The following is a 13,538-nucleotide window of genomic DNA, read 5'->3' as shown; positions in this document are numbered from 1 at the left end:
TGACCCTTGGCAAGTGGCGCCAGCAGTTCAGTCTTCGGGCCTTGTTTTGAGAGTTTTGTGGCGGCTGCTGGCAGGGCGTCCACAGGCTTCAGGCAGAAGGTAAAGTGCGTTCTCGTCTCTTTTTACAACCTCGGAGCAACTAAAGCTTCACAGAAGAAACAGACCCGGGGTAGTCGCAAATCGTCCTGCGTTATTTTTGACAAAGTACGCGCATGCATCGACGCGTTCAGAAGTGCTGTTAGCTAACAGCGGCTGCCAATGATTTGAGACGCCGGAGGAGACCGAAAACTGTAGACATGACGCCGACAGTTCGCTTCGGGTCAAAAACAGAAGAAGAAGAAGAAGAAGATGAAGAAAGAAACGCGTGCACACCATGACAGACGTCCACAGCCGACAGCAACTTCGTAACTGAGTGCACTGCCCCGCTGTCGACAGAATTGCACGCTCCAGAAGCATCGCTCACAGGCACCCTGCATATATTATACCCGCATGGCTTTTCCGAACGTGGGCTCGTAGTTTACGGCGCGGGACTCGCCTGCACACAGGAGGTCCTCCGTTAATAACTGACGGCTCCGAGGCCGCGTCGAACACAGCGTGGTGCGTGCTGAAGCGGAGTGAGGTGAAGGCGCGTTTCTCGGTCATGCGCGTGGTCCCGTTTCACGCCGAAGAGGAGTCCTTGACTGCATCGATCGGCGAAACGCAACACCGTCGTCGGGCCGCGCTTTCCGTAAATAACAAACAGCGCGGCCCGATCGAGGCCCGGCCGTCGGGAGGGAGAAGGCGGCCCTCAATGGGGCCAAGGTGGAGGTGCTGGAATTATTGGTCGCGGAACGCGGCGCGGGCCGTCACAACTGGGCACCGGAGCCAACGCGCGACGCAGCTCCCCCGTTCCGCTCGCGGTCGACTCGTTTCCTGCGCCCGACAAGGGACGCCGAGTGGCGTTTTCTTCTTGCCTCTGGACCGGGGCTCTTCGGGCATTCCATTTTTCACGCCGCTCTCAGTTCGTTCTTCGAAATGAGAGCGTTCACGCGTCCATTCGAGGTCAGCGTTCCAGCAACGTTTGTGAAAACCCGGAACTTTTTGTCTCGCACGGAATGAGCGAATGCCCTTCCGGTTCGGCAAGCGCTCTATAAACTCGGTAACGTGTGTGACGCCTAGATTTGGAGCCAGGATAGGAACCGTCATCATTATTTATTTATTACTATTTATTTATTTATTTTTATGCGGAGAAATCGTGAATCGCGTGGCGTGACATCGGCAGCCGGTGCGCGCCTGAGCACCGGCCGCGTCATTTTTTTTTTTTTCCGTGCGCGCCTTTCGCGGATTTCAGGCGCGAGGAAACATTCGTACGGTTCCCCCTCTCTCTCTTTGTGCACCAGTTTTCGGTAGCATTCCGAATCGCTATTCACAACCCCGACGTGACTGCCAAAGAGTTCGACGACGCGACCTCTCGGAATGCATGCGCCCCATTTTGCTGTGTCATGCCTGGCAGATGCTGTAGCCCCCCCCCCCCCCCCTCCCGCAGTGTTAGTTCTAGTAGAATGCGCCTTTTCAAAGTTATCCTTGCGGGCACAGCCGTGCTGCCACTGGGGCTGTGGCAGCAATGTTCCGGCCGACGCATACACAGGCAGCTTAGCGATTTTTGGATTGGCGGTAATCTCTCTCTCGCGGATTTCACATGCCGCTTCAAGGCTGGCAGTTTCAATATGTTCGCATCTGCGAAGCCCATTCCGGAGAGACTGAGGCCTTTCTCAAGGCAAGCCTATCCGACTTCGTTTTTACGCCAAATAAATCAAAATGAGAGACTGCGGACTTGGACTAGCAATTGCTTTCAATATTTAAATTACTTGCGAGGGAAATTATGGAGTCAGGAGAGTAAATGAAAACAAGGTTGGAAGCTAGCACAAAGGTGCAGGCAGCACTGTGCCTGTGCGTTTGCACCGCAAAAGCGATTGCAATCTCCGATTATGGAAAAATTGTTTGCACGGAGGAGCCAACAGCTATTCTGCAGTATACGTGTGGCGCCTCCCAATACCAGATCATGAGGCAAATTCTATCCGCGCGAGGCCAGCATATAGCAAGGAAACGGGACCGCCTCCCTGTCAGCACCGCCGTACTTCTTGGACGGAGTCGTTCCAACGACCTCCTCGTGTACTGCAGTGCTCGTCAGCCGTGTGTCTACAGAGCGCTCACGAGGCGCACTGCGTAGCAAACAGTCCGACGTCCGGCCGCAGAGGCTCCGAAGACAATGTCTGCTCGGAAGCGCAGCCGCATGTAAACCCACAAGCCATATAAGCGCAACCACCTGGAGCCCAACGTGCAGTCGCTGTCTAGCTTCACATTGCTCCACGCTAGGGTGACGCCCACTACCCTACGGGAGTAAGAATGACCGCAGCTCTTCCAGCGTTTACTAGTGACACTGGAAACGTGACGTGCACGAAGTCGGGGGGACAGCAGAGGTGAACTTCTCCAGGGACGCGCCACTTTACTCACCGGTGCGGCGCTTGCACTTACGTAAAGATTACCGCGGCGGCCCCGCCAAGACGCCGAGCTCGCCACGCGTCAGCGAAACGCGGCCGAACGAGGAAAAAAAGACGAGAGTGAAAGCTGGCGACCGTAACGGCCTCGCGTATTCCGCTCCTTCTGCGTGCATGCTTCCCGCCCCGTGGACCGAGACAGAGCCTCTGCGGTTCCGATAACATCCAGCGCCGCGGCGCGGGTCCTCGCGGCGAACGCAAGTGTGCGACACGCGGCGAAGTGTTCCACATCGGGATCGCCGCGGGAGGGCCGCGAGAATCGAACGCGAGGCGACAGGAGGAGGGGGAAGAGGCGACGCGCCGTGTCTCGGCGGAGGTGTGCCCGGCGCGTATCTGCCCCCTCGGCCGCTGACGCATAAACAATGGCTGGAAAAGGGACAATCGGTTCTCAGCTTCTGCCCCCCGCGATACCAAAAGTGGGACGTCAATGGCGGGACGACGGCAGAATAGCCCCGCGGCAAGATGGCGCGCCAGTCGGACTGAGCCGTGCGGCACGCCGAGAATGAGGCGGCGGCAGACGTCACCGCTGCCCGTATCGTCCCGGCACAAAGGACCGGCCGCGTCGAGGCTTTTGTTTTCGGGCAGCTAACGGGCCGGCCCATTATTTCCACGGGAGCCCCCCTCCTGAAAGGGTGTACACATCCGGAGACTGGACTTCTGTTTGCGTATGGCCGCGCACGGGGTCGGTGCTATCGGGCTTTAAAAATAGACCGCTGTTCATTTTAACCAGCGACATACACTCGAGGATGTGTCCTTTTTAATATGTTCCCTTGGTAAACCTGCACTGGTAGTTCCTGACCGTTGGTTAATCACTGAGTAACTTTAGGGCTTTACTGAAACACTGACGCCAGTATGCATATGTGGCGGCCGTGATAGACCGCGCGGTGAAGATAGCGCACGCACACTTCTCTGATGCTGAAAATGAAGATATGCACGCCGAGGCGCGTTTGTTCAGCGCCTCTCGTAGGCATGCTTGTTAGCATATCGATTTGGTAAGGCATGCGCCTGTACTACAACATTTACTATATACCTCGGCGGGAGGCAATGCCCGGAATGATCTATTGCGTCTTTTCGCCAGTTGTCACGTCTGAACGTTTAGCCTCGACCGTTGGGAAGTTTATGCCCTTATATGATGATCAATTCAGTTTCGCTTGTCTTCTTCGTGAGTGGGCGCCGAGTAACGGGCAGCGCTCCGGCGCGATATTTTAGTCGTCAGGGTTGCTCCAGCCATCAGTGCAATAAATAAAGCAGGAGAAACCCCGCCTTGGTAACGCCGTAGCCGCCAATGACGTGAAATCATTACGTCCCTGCGGCGATGGAAGAAATCGCGTGACGCACAGAAGCCGCGTATATGTAACACAGCCTGAAATCAAGGTAGGAATCAATCGAGGCCGCCGCGCTAAGCCGCCAGTGCCCGTAAGGAGGGGGCATTTACGCCTCGAGCGCTTAGGCACCCGTCTGCTTGGGCCCATCCTTAATGCATACATCCCTCTAGTTGAGCCCGCGTCCCGCCACTTCAAAGCGAAACATGTGGGCGAAGGATATACGTGTTAGGTCCTCCGCGGACGGCCGTAGTTAGCGGAGCCCTGACTCATAAGCAAAGCCCTTTCATCGCCGACAAAGAGTCCGCGAAGAAGGTCAGGCGCTTGCCTAAGCACCGCCCTCACTGGAGTCACGGCTGTCCGGATGCGCAGGTAGCTGCGCGCGAACGCCGGCTCGCATCACGCGCGCGCGCTCTCGTGAGGCGCTAATGAAACGCCATACACGCGCCGAGAAGGTCACGCGCGACGCTTTCCCAGGCAGTTTCGTGCAGCGCTCGAGGAAGTCCGAGGGGATCATCGAATGCAAGACCCCCGTGCCACCAGGCAGCAGCGACTGGCGAATTCCCTCTCACCGCATCCATCGTTTGACGCCTCCAAGTTGCGCTAATCACATCCACAGCGCAGTCGTCGCCTCCGTGTTACAAACAGGGCTGCCGAAGCGAATTGAACCGAGGGAAAACGGATGCTTGACCGATTGAAGCTTATACAGCGCAGTAAATAAACGCGTTGCCAGCCTTGCTGGGCGGCGTGCATCAGTTGTCGCTTCGGAGTGGCTGCAGCTCAGTATCGCCCAGAGAGACCGTGCGGACACGTACCACGCTTAAACAAAACAGAAAAGGGGGGAAGGTAGACGAGAGCGTCGAGTGTTGATGAAATTTCTGAGCTGAGACTCCGTCTATAGTCAATAAAGCACGACCTCACGCCGTCCGCGGTACTCCTTGTCTGATTTTCCTGGTTGCTTCCTTGATCGACATTACCGCCCTTGATGGTAAGCTGGCCTGCGCTGAAAAAAAAATACGTTCTGGCTCCGGCTCACGAATGTGGGTTTATCTACTTGCTTTCATTTTCCAAGCTATAACTATAGGCGAGCAGTTGTCTCTGCGGAGTTTTCTTGCAGGCGTTCAGCATTTCGCTCTGAATTGAACAAATCAGTTATTTGCAATGCTAGATGCCCTTGCTTAGATGTTTCGGTAACGGCCTTCGGCCATCGCTTTTCCACCGGCCGAGGCTGTTATGGACTGGACACTCCGGGCTACCTTAGCATAGCCGACGCTGAGCGGGTCTGGCGCTCTCAGCCGCTTGACATGGATGATTTGAGAACGAGAAAGATTTCCATAGCACGATCCGAGTTTTCCTTATTGAGAGTCGCTTGATAAACGGCGACACGGCGCGATGAACGTGCGTGCTGTCGTGTCTGAGGCAGGCCAGGCTATACGGGGCTCTGTGTTTTGCTGCTGCATTTCTTGGTAAAGATTATTCGTGTGACTACCCATTGTAATTGTTGCCCGTGTGAGACCGTGGCAGATCCCCCGATGCAGTCACGTCATAAAAGCAAAGTACTCGACGATTCGAAAGAGTGCAGGCAACCATTGTACATAATTGAGACACGACTGCGTGATGAAGTAGAGGCATCGGATGTGCAGCCAGGGCAGCACCTTCATCTGCATATATATTTGCAATGATGACTGATAGGCAGCTTTGAATTTTGTTTGCATCTTGTCGAAGACAGGTGATGGACCCAAGCAGTGTACCGGCGTAAGGGAGCCGGTGAATGAGCATACTTCAACAGCTGAACTCTGACAGCGACCTGCCCTTCTTGCATTTTCCCCCGTACATGCAACCAGTGGCCGGCATCCATGCCGTAGTCACGCAAGTTGCGAAGTAAGCACAAGGACGAAAGATGCAGAGAAGAACGTGCTCCACTCTTCTGCGCAGCCACCAGTTGCGGCTCCCATCCTTGATCGTGCCATTGTCGCCTGCATCATGGGGGGGGGGGGGGGGACTTTACACACAAGAGTCCGCTAACGGATGACCACAGGGAACAGCAGGAAGAGCGGGCTTAAAGCGAAAAAGCACGTTTAGGCCCTGGCGTGTCAAGTGTGAAAGCCTCAGGCCCTTGAATCCGCGGTACACATGCTTTGCACTACGCCCTGTTCCATTGTGCCCGCATTTCGCGCGATAGTTCCTTCTTCCTGCTCGGACACGATATTCTTCAAGTGGCGGCTGGCGCATCGTGTCGCCTTGCCGTCGCGGTGACCCTTCGTGCCTTTCACAGGTCTTCGTATACACCGCAGGAAAGATGGGGAGCAAGCATGGACCCCGGACTCGTGTGTTTCGTGACTCCGACCAAAGGGCGCCCGCGCACACTTTCAGCGTGACCATGCACTCCAGGAGAGACCGCTCCTACACCGCGGGGCCGTCGCAGAACGCTCGCCAAACGCTGATCACTGTGGGAATATCCGCAGCTTCCCCGCGCATCTGCACGGTATACAGTGAGAATGGGCCTATAACGACCCTGCTCGCGCTGCGCGGAGCGAGAGGCTGCATAGCCTGCAGTGCCGGCGGCGAAACGATCTTCCCCGGCTAACGATGCATCACAACAGGCGGCTCGGTTGCTTAACCGCGCGGGCCCTTATAACTCGCCGGGGCCTCGTCTAACGCGATTAGTGCCGACGGCGCGACGCGGCAAACGAGGAGGAATCGGGATATGTGTGCCAAGACCAAACGACGGCGCGCCTATGCGGCTCGTGCGTGCGTGCGTGCGTGCATGCGTGCGTGCGTGGGACATCGGGAAGGGCGTGTGGCTGTGTGCGCCGCGGTGAGCTAAATTGCGGCGTGTATAGTTAATTTTACTCCGAGGTTTTCTCCCTTGGCATCATTCCTGTCTTCTCAATTTGTACTCCGGCCGCCGCCGCCGGCGGCAGACGGTGTGACAAGGGGTCGGGTGAAGGTTAATGAAGGGCGAATAGATGCATGAGAAGTTAAAAAAAAATGAAAACGAGACTGAACGGCGCCGATACGTACAACTTCGGGAACAAAGAAACGTCTCCCTTGTCGAGTCAACTACCAATGCCGAGGTAACGACTTCAGCGGTAAGTCCTTCAGTTCTCTTGTCATCTGCTGATCCGAGTATTGCCGAAGTTGTGGTAGCGCTCTAGCCAGTGATGAAATGTGATAAGAATTGAATGGAACATAACTGTAACGGAATTGCATTATTATTCCAGCTTTTGAACGCCAAGGTTTATTCAGGCCCCGCTGCAACTCCGAGGCCGTCTGTGTAGTGCCTTTCTGAATGAATGTATTAATGAGGTCGTCTATGAATGAAGAATGCATGTGCTCTCCGAGTCACATTGCGTTGAAGAGAGTGGGCAAAGTTTGGGTAGACAGAAGTGCGCCTACTCCGTTGATTTGGTGTGGACGTCTTTCGGCAAACTACAGCCCGCATCCAGCAGCAATGACGCTGTTCGGCGTCTCTACTCTCCCTCTCTCCGGATGATATACGCACTCTTCTGTTTCGTTCCCTTATCACATGGCGGCACGCGAATTTAGTGACAGGTGTTGTTGCCTCGTATACCTAGCACCGCCGCCTTGCGGATCGTGACACTCTTGAACAAGGCGCTAGTGAAGAATGAAAGGAAAGGCAACCGGGGGATGAGGCGCTACAACAAAAGAAAAAAGCAGATGCAAAGAGCGCGGTAGAACCGCATGCGTGTTAAGTAACCAAACTACGGTACCTTGCCAGATTTATTACGAGATAGGGGAGTCGGCTATCCTGCCTTTATCGCTCCTTAGATTGGAACTCTGAATTCCAACAGGATTCCAACAGTTGCTCAGTTCCGGATCGAAACAAGCGCCAGTGCCTCAAATACTGCCAACACAGATACGCGCAGGCGAAATCTAAGCGCAGCTGCTCTGTCGGATGCACTGTGCTCGTGTTCCTCTGTCGATTGCATGCCTATGCTGCTGCGCTCGAGCGCAGGCAGTGTCTCTGAAAGCCATCGCCGACTCTTGCTTCGTTTGCAGCGCAGAGAATCGCTGGAGCGCTTTATACAAGCCTGCTCATGGTTGTACGTCAGCTAGAGCATTCTTAACGACGAGATCCATTGTTGCCTACTAGCTCACAGCGAGGCAACTTTTTTAGGTGGTTTACATGAGCTTGAAAGCAGCCCCTAGGCATTTCCCACTGCTGGGCCAACCTGACTTTCATAATCGAGATCCTCCATGCGTACATGACCGAACGTGTTTTACCCACCGGGCCATTCGGGGAAAACTTGGGCCTCTTCATATAGCCCCGCAGTGTAAAGGAAACTGAGTGCTTGCATATACAGTGTGCGTTCGATACACGCGAGTGATAACCGAGCGCGCTAGCACCACTGAAATCCGGTATCGCGATTCGCTGCCGGATCCGCGTCCTCCCTAATCACACCCCAAACGCGCTCTCTGCCCGCATTGCTCACAGGACTGCAAATCAACCAAGCAGATACGTCGCGCTGGTGCAGCCACGAGCTAAAAATATAAGCGTAAACTCCTATGGATTAGTTTCTCTCGGAATGCTGTTCTGCGGGTGTAGCACATAATGCAGGCTTTCTTCTTTTTTTTATTGTTTTGATTTTCGTCTTTAGTACCGCTCCTTCGAATGACGCCACAACACACGGCTCATTGCGCTTGCACACACTCTTCGTATAGTGGAGAGAGCTACAAACGCGAGAGAAGTCAGACCTGAGCGTACATCGGCAAACGAGCATGCATGTTTCTATATGCGAATCTCGCTCGTATTTCAATTTCATCCGCAACTGAAAACGGCCAGGACGTCTGTCTGCACGCGCTGGTCTACCGACGCGAGGAGGCCTCCACCGGCGAGAAATCCGTTTTTCCTCCTTCGCAGAGGGAGCGGGATTTCCGCACCTCGGACACCGAGCCGGCCACGTGTGCATGTACCGGTGTCCACGTCGGGGTTCTTCGAAAAATCAACTAATGTTGCCGCCAGGAAATGGCCGCGGTCGATCCGCAAAAGCCAATGAAAAGCGAATACGCCCCGGCTGCTAAACAGCTTCGCAAACCTGTATACGCATATCAGCCGGGAAAGCCTCCGGCGGCGGAGCGTGCGTTTGTTGCGTTGCTCGCTGGCGACGACTCGCAGCGGAGCTTCGAAATTATCGACGTATATGAGGACGACTTTCTCTTTCCTCTGACGGTCGTCAAGGTCGGCGAACTGCGGGCGTGACCAGCATTGCCTCTGTTTGGCGAAACAGTGCGGCCACCGGCGTGTTCGGCCAAGCGGCCGCGGTGGGATGTGTGTTTTGTGCGCGACTGGGTTTTGATGCCACAACCCCCGTGTGCAGCTTGACGGTGACGTCTCCGCCACATTTTGTTACTGTGTTGCGAGTTCGTTGTTCTATCCGCGGTTGAGGATGTCCGGCCCCTCCAGACATTTTCGCAGAACTGAGCCATGCCAGTCTCGAAGAAGAAAGTGTTGCTAGTGTGATGCTCGTGTATATGGCGCCGGCGTCGGGCTGCCCTGTTTCGCTAAACTCCTAGCTCTCGTACTGCACTGAATATTCAATAATTTCCGGCTTTTATTCTTTTCACCCTAGAAAAGCAACTCATCAATCGCTTCAATCGAATGCACCAGAATAAAGGGAAATGAAGTGACGAAGCGGGGATTCCTTCACCTTTTGGCGGCAGTGAAAAATACTGAGTTCCTGTACTGGGTGCACACTAGGGAATGGCTTCCGAACACAGCAGTGAGCGACCGCTTTCGAATTCAACTGCTCTTTACAGAGCGAAAGGATGCCAACAGTCCTGAGCTCAGGAACTGATATACCTTCGGACATTTTATTAATGTGAACCGCGTGTTTGAATGAGTATAGTTCACGTGACAACATTTCCTTTAGACTGTGGAAATATTAGAGCTGTTTGAACGTTATTCAGTATTTTGACCTGCCAAGCAAACGCCACCCTTTGCGCAGCCAGCGATGACACTCTGCCTCCGTTTTACGTGCCTTGTGTCGACGACACAAACAAAGCACGTTACAATATGAAAAAGAGCGGATGGCACTCGCCGATATGCCTCCTAGTATACGCTTATTAAGAATATAACTTTGCAACTGAGTTTCGTTAATCTCGTTAACTAAACGTATTTTCTAACTGCAAAGGCCACACAAAGTCTCAGTTTTGCGTACGAAATGTTTTCTCACGATCGATCCTTCTTGTTTTGATACTGTTCCAAATAAACATGGCGCATTAATTTGGTAAAATTGGAATATGTCGTAATTGTTCGTTAGCCGGATCTATTTGTTGCTAAGCTCGAGACTGTCCGCGTGTCTCGGCCTTACCAAGGCTGCCGACGAAGTTCGCGTTCGTGTGGGCGAAGTCCTTGCAAAGGACGAATGTGCTCATCGTTCAACCGACTGCGATTACACGGCTCATGTGAACCGGATGAAAATGGACCGGACGGATTCTGCACATTCCTGGCATAGCGACGCAAGCCGTGCCAGAGAAACAGTGCATCATACGCGGGCGTCTGCCATAGATCATTTGTCCAGGACGAAACCCGATAACTGCTCCGGTGTCCTTGCAAGTGTCTAGGTCTACACAATGGGCTGCATGAATCAGGTGACGGATCTCGCTCCGAGTACGAATCATGCCTATAAGTCACCGATCGTTTGGTCGGGGCGCCCTTCGCTCGTCTGCTTGCGGATGTAAGACGAGACGTGGGACAGAGCAGGACGCAGGCTCATGATTAGAGACATCTCTCCTCAAAGCGCCGCAGGCACCTTGGCTGTCGTGCACAGCCCCGGACAAAGCCTTTCAGACCGCAGCTGTCACCTGCGGATTCAAACCTTTCGTCGCTGAGATGAGTCAGTTTTGCTGAAGCCGCAGATGCCTGAAATTGAAACATGTGCCTGAAAGTTCTACCTTGAGAACTGACTTGGAAGCATCCGTGCCCCGAAAGTCTCGACTTTGTCGAGATAGTCAACAAAAGTTGTCGCATTCCGTCCTAATTAACAGCAGTCATACAGCTCCGCTATAATTTACTTAGATACATACCCAACAATTCTGGACAAAAGAATCTTTGAACGGGAAAGGGTTTGTGAACGCAATTTTTTTCATTTATTCTAAGATTTCATTATAACAATCAATGTAGCCACAGATCTCCCGTCGGCAGTCTTGGATATTTTTTCTATTAACGTTTTTGCTATCGTCAAAAACGGTGCCCATTTATTTTTGCTACGGCAGTCTTAACTGCTCCATGCGAGCGATGGAAAAACTTCAAACGAAAGATTTTGCTACACATCGGAAGAGTGGACCATTATTTTCAACATTTCCATAACAGCCCCGTAGAATTCTCCAATATCCAAAATATTTGTACAAGAATATTGCGCATGCGCCACTGTCACATCTCAGGGATCCGTTCATGAAATGTGACTCAAGAGAAAAAAAGCTAAAAAAAAAACAGGCTGTTTCGATCTTTTTCTGGGCTAAGAACCGCCAGACCGTGTGCATGACAGAACATACTCATGGACTAGCCGGTATATATACACGACGCTGTTTCATTCTTGTCGATAAAATGATGACCACGTGACCCAGGAGTGGGACGACTTTTCTGTTGGTACAGTAGCAGTGCTGCTACTACGACAATGGCGCATATCGTAGAATATGTGCTTGCGATCGAGCCATTGGTGTCAAACGTGGTGGATATAGCTCGGGACTAGCCACGCACGTCGAGCAGACATGACATTGGACTCGCCAAAGGAAGCGTTTGTGGCCGATAAACGCGGCCAGCAAGGAACTTTTCTCTTTTCGTTTCATAAATGAGCTACTGCAGCCAGTGTCCGTACACGAGCAGACGAGACGAAGCCTCGCAGAAGGACGCGTACGCGCCGTCTTAACTAGTGCAGCGCCACGAACCAGGGTTGTTATCCGGCCCCCTCTGGACTGGCCTCACCACGGCTGTGCACTGCGCTTGTGGTGCAAACCACGAGTGGCGTCCGTGCGCCGAGTGGCGCAGTGCAGCGCGCGAGTGACGCACCTGGAGGGGGGGGGGGGGGGGGGGGGGAGCAGCGGCGCCGCCAAGGCCGCCTGGTTCCTCCGCCGGTGCAAGGGCGCCGCGACCGCGATAAGGACAACACGCGCACGCGCCCATCTAACGAAACGCAACGCGCTCAGCTGTCGGGTCGCCGCCGCGTATTGTGGACGGCCGGCGACGTCGCGCGTGTGGCCCGGGAACTCCGGGGCGACTCTCACTTTCCTCCAAGCGGGGACGACCCGGACGACGAGGAATAATAGCGGCGAGGAGGGCGAAGGAGGGCGAGAGAGGGAGGGACGAGCGGCGGCCGCCTTTGGCGCGGCCAGTTATTTCTCGGAAGCCGAGCGACGCGAACGGTGCGCGCAGCCGAAACGTCGGCACTCGTTCTCCCGCTCATCGGCCGCTGCAGCTGGCCCGCCGCCTGACTCGGCCGCTTCTCCGCGCGGCACCCACCGCTGTGGGCGCACCCACGTCGTCGTCACCCGCCGCCAGCCTAGACGTCTCGCTCCCAATCGGCGCAGCATCGACTGGCACTGCCCGCCCTGCGCAGTCTGACAGTGCAGCCACAGCCGTAGCGCTCCGGCTCTGAAGGAGCCCGTCTTCAGCTGCTGGTGAGTGTGCAACACGCTTCGCCGCAAACGCAGCCCATGGCTAGATCTGGTGCACCAAGCGCCAGAGGACGAAACGTTTCTGAAGGGATTGTATTATTTTATTAACCTTCGCGTTACGAACGAGGCATGTGCGCGGCAATGGCTCTCTGCGTTATTTCTGGCACCGATGCTTTTCTGTAACTTGGTTTTCTGTTACTGCTGAGGCTTGCCTTGGAAGACCTTGCCGCTTCTGGCGCTGGAGGTTAGCTAGGCGTCAGCTTGGCTGATAAATAATTCTCGTGGAATGTGGGTTTGGCTGGCCAAATGAGCTGGCTGCTGGCCTCTGTTTTTAGTCTGCTACGGTACACCTGGTACTTCTCTGCTCGGTCGCTACTGCGCGCTGACACCTTAGAGATGTGACACACGTCCAGGATAGCTCCATGGTTACGCTGACCACGTCAGTCGCCTCGCTTCTCAAGCATTCGGTCGATCGATCGATAAAGAAATCAATCAATCGATCGAGCTGTACATAAATCAACGCCCGCTGTCTCCGCTGCGCGGGTGAATTCTGTGGCATGCACGAATCGCTGGTGCTCCAGGAAAATGGGTCATCGCGATTGGAACAAAAAGGAAGTACCGCGTTTCTCGGAGCCGCGCGGGAGATTTGAAACCGAACTTGTCGCTTCATTTCTCGTCGAGCTTTTGTTAGTGTGCTCGAGAAAGTACTAGCTCAAGCGTCTATAGCTCGTCGCCGGCTGACTGCCGGCCTCGGCGTTGCTTTCTTGGGCGCGTGCTCTACGCGAGCAGGGGAGCGCGCGTAGCCCGTGACGTACTCCCGCCCGGACAAAGCTACTGTTCCACGCCAGCGCTGTTCTCGCACATGGGTTATTACGCTCAGGGCCCGGGACGAAGAGCCGTGCATTGTCTGCGAAAGTAGGCAATTCCTCGTGCCCTCGACAGGACGGGGAAACGCGAGAGCTTTCTCTCTCTCTCATTCTCTGGCTCAACGATGGAGAAAGCTATAATTCCTCGCCGGCTATCCGGAAGCGACAAAGCCGAC

The 13,538-nt window shown here is 54.4% G+C and overlaps 1 protein-coding gene across 2 annotated transcripts in view; it reads left to right on the top strand.

Annotated features, from left to right (window-relative positions):
* Positions 1-13,538, top strand: part of LOC144114707 (Ig-like and fibronectin type-III domain-containing protein 2) — a 181,472-nt gene that overhangs the window by 87,037 nt on the left and 80,897 nt on the right. Inside the window, exon 1 of one of the 2 annotated variants that reach the window (XM_077648607.1) lies at positions 12,008-12,499. The exons of the other annotated variant lie outside the window; for it this stretch is intronic. The gene's annotated coding sequence lies outside the window, so the exon portion shown is untranslated. Of the gene's footprint in view, positions 1-12,007; positions 12,500-13,538 lie in introns of those variants that run through there. 2 annotated transcript variants of the gene reach the window in all.

The sequence above is a fragment of the Amblyomma americanum genome, chromosome 1 (genome assembly GCF_052857255.1).
Source record: "Amblyomma americanum isolate KBUSLIRL-KWMA chromosome 1, ASM5285725v1, whole genome shotgun sequence".
NCBI lineage: Eukaryota > Metazoa > Arthropoda > Arachnida > Ixodida > Ixodidae > Amblyomma > Amblyomma americanum.
The sequence above is the reverse complement of the archived record's forward strand: the minus strand, read 5'-3'. Positions and strand labels throughout refer to the sequence as shown.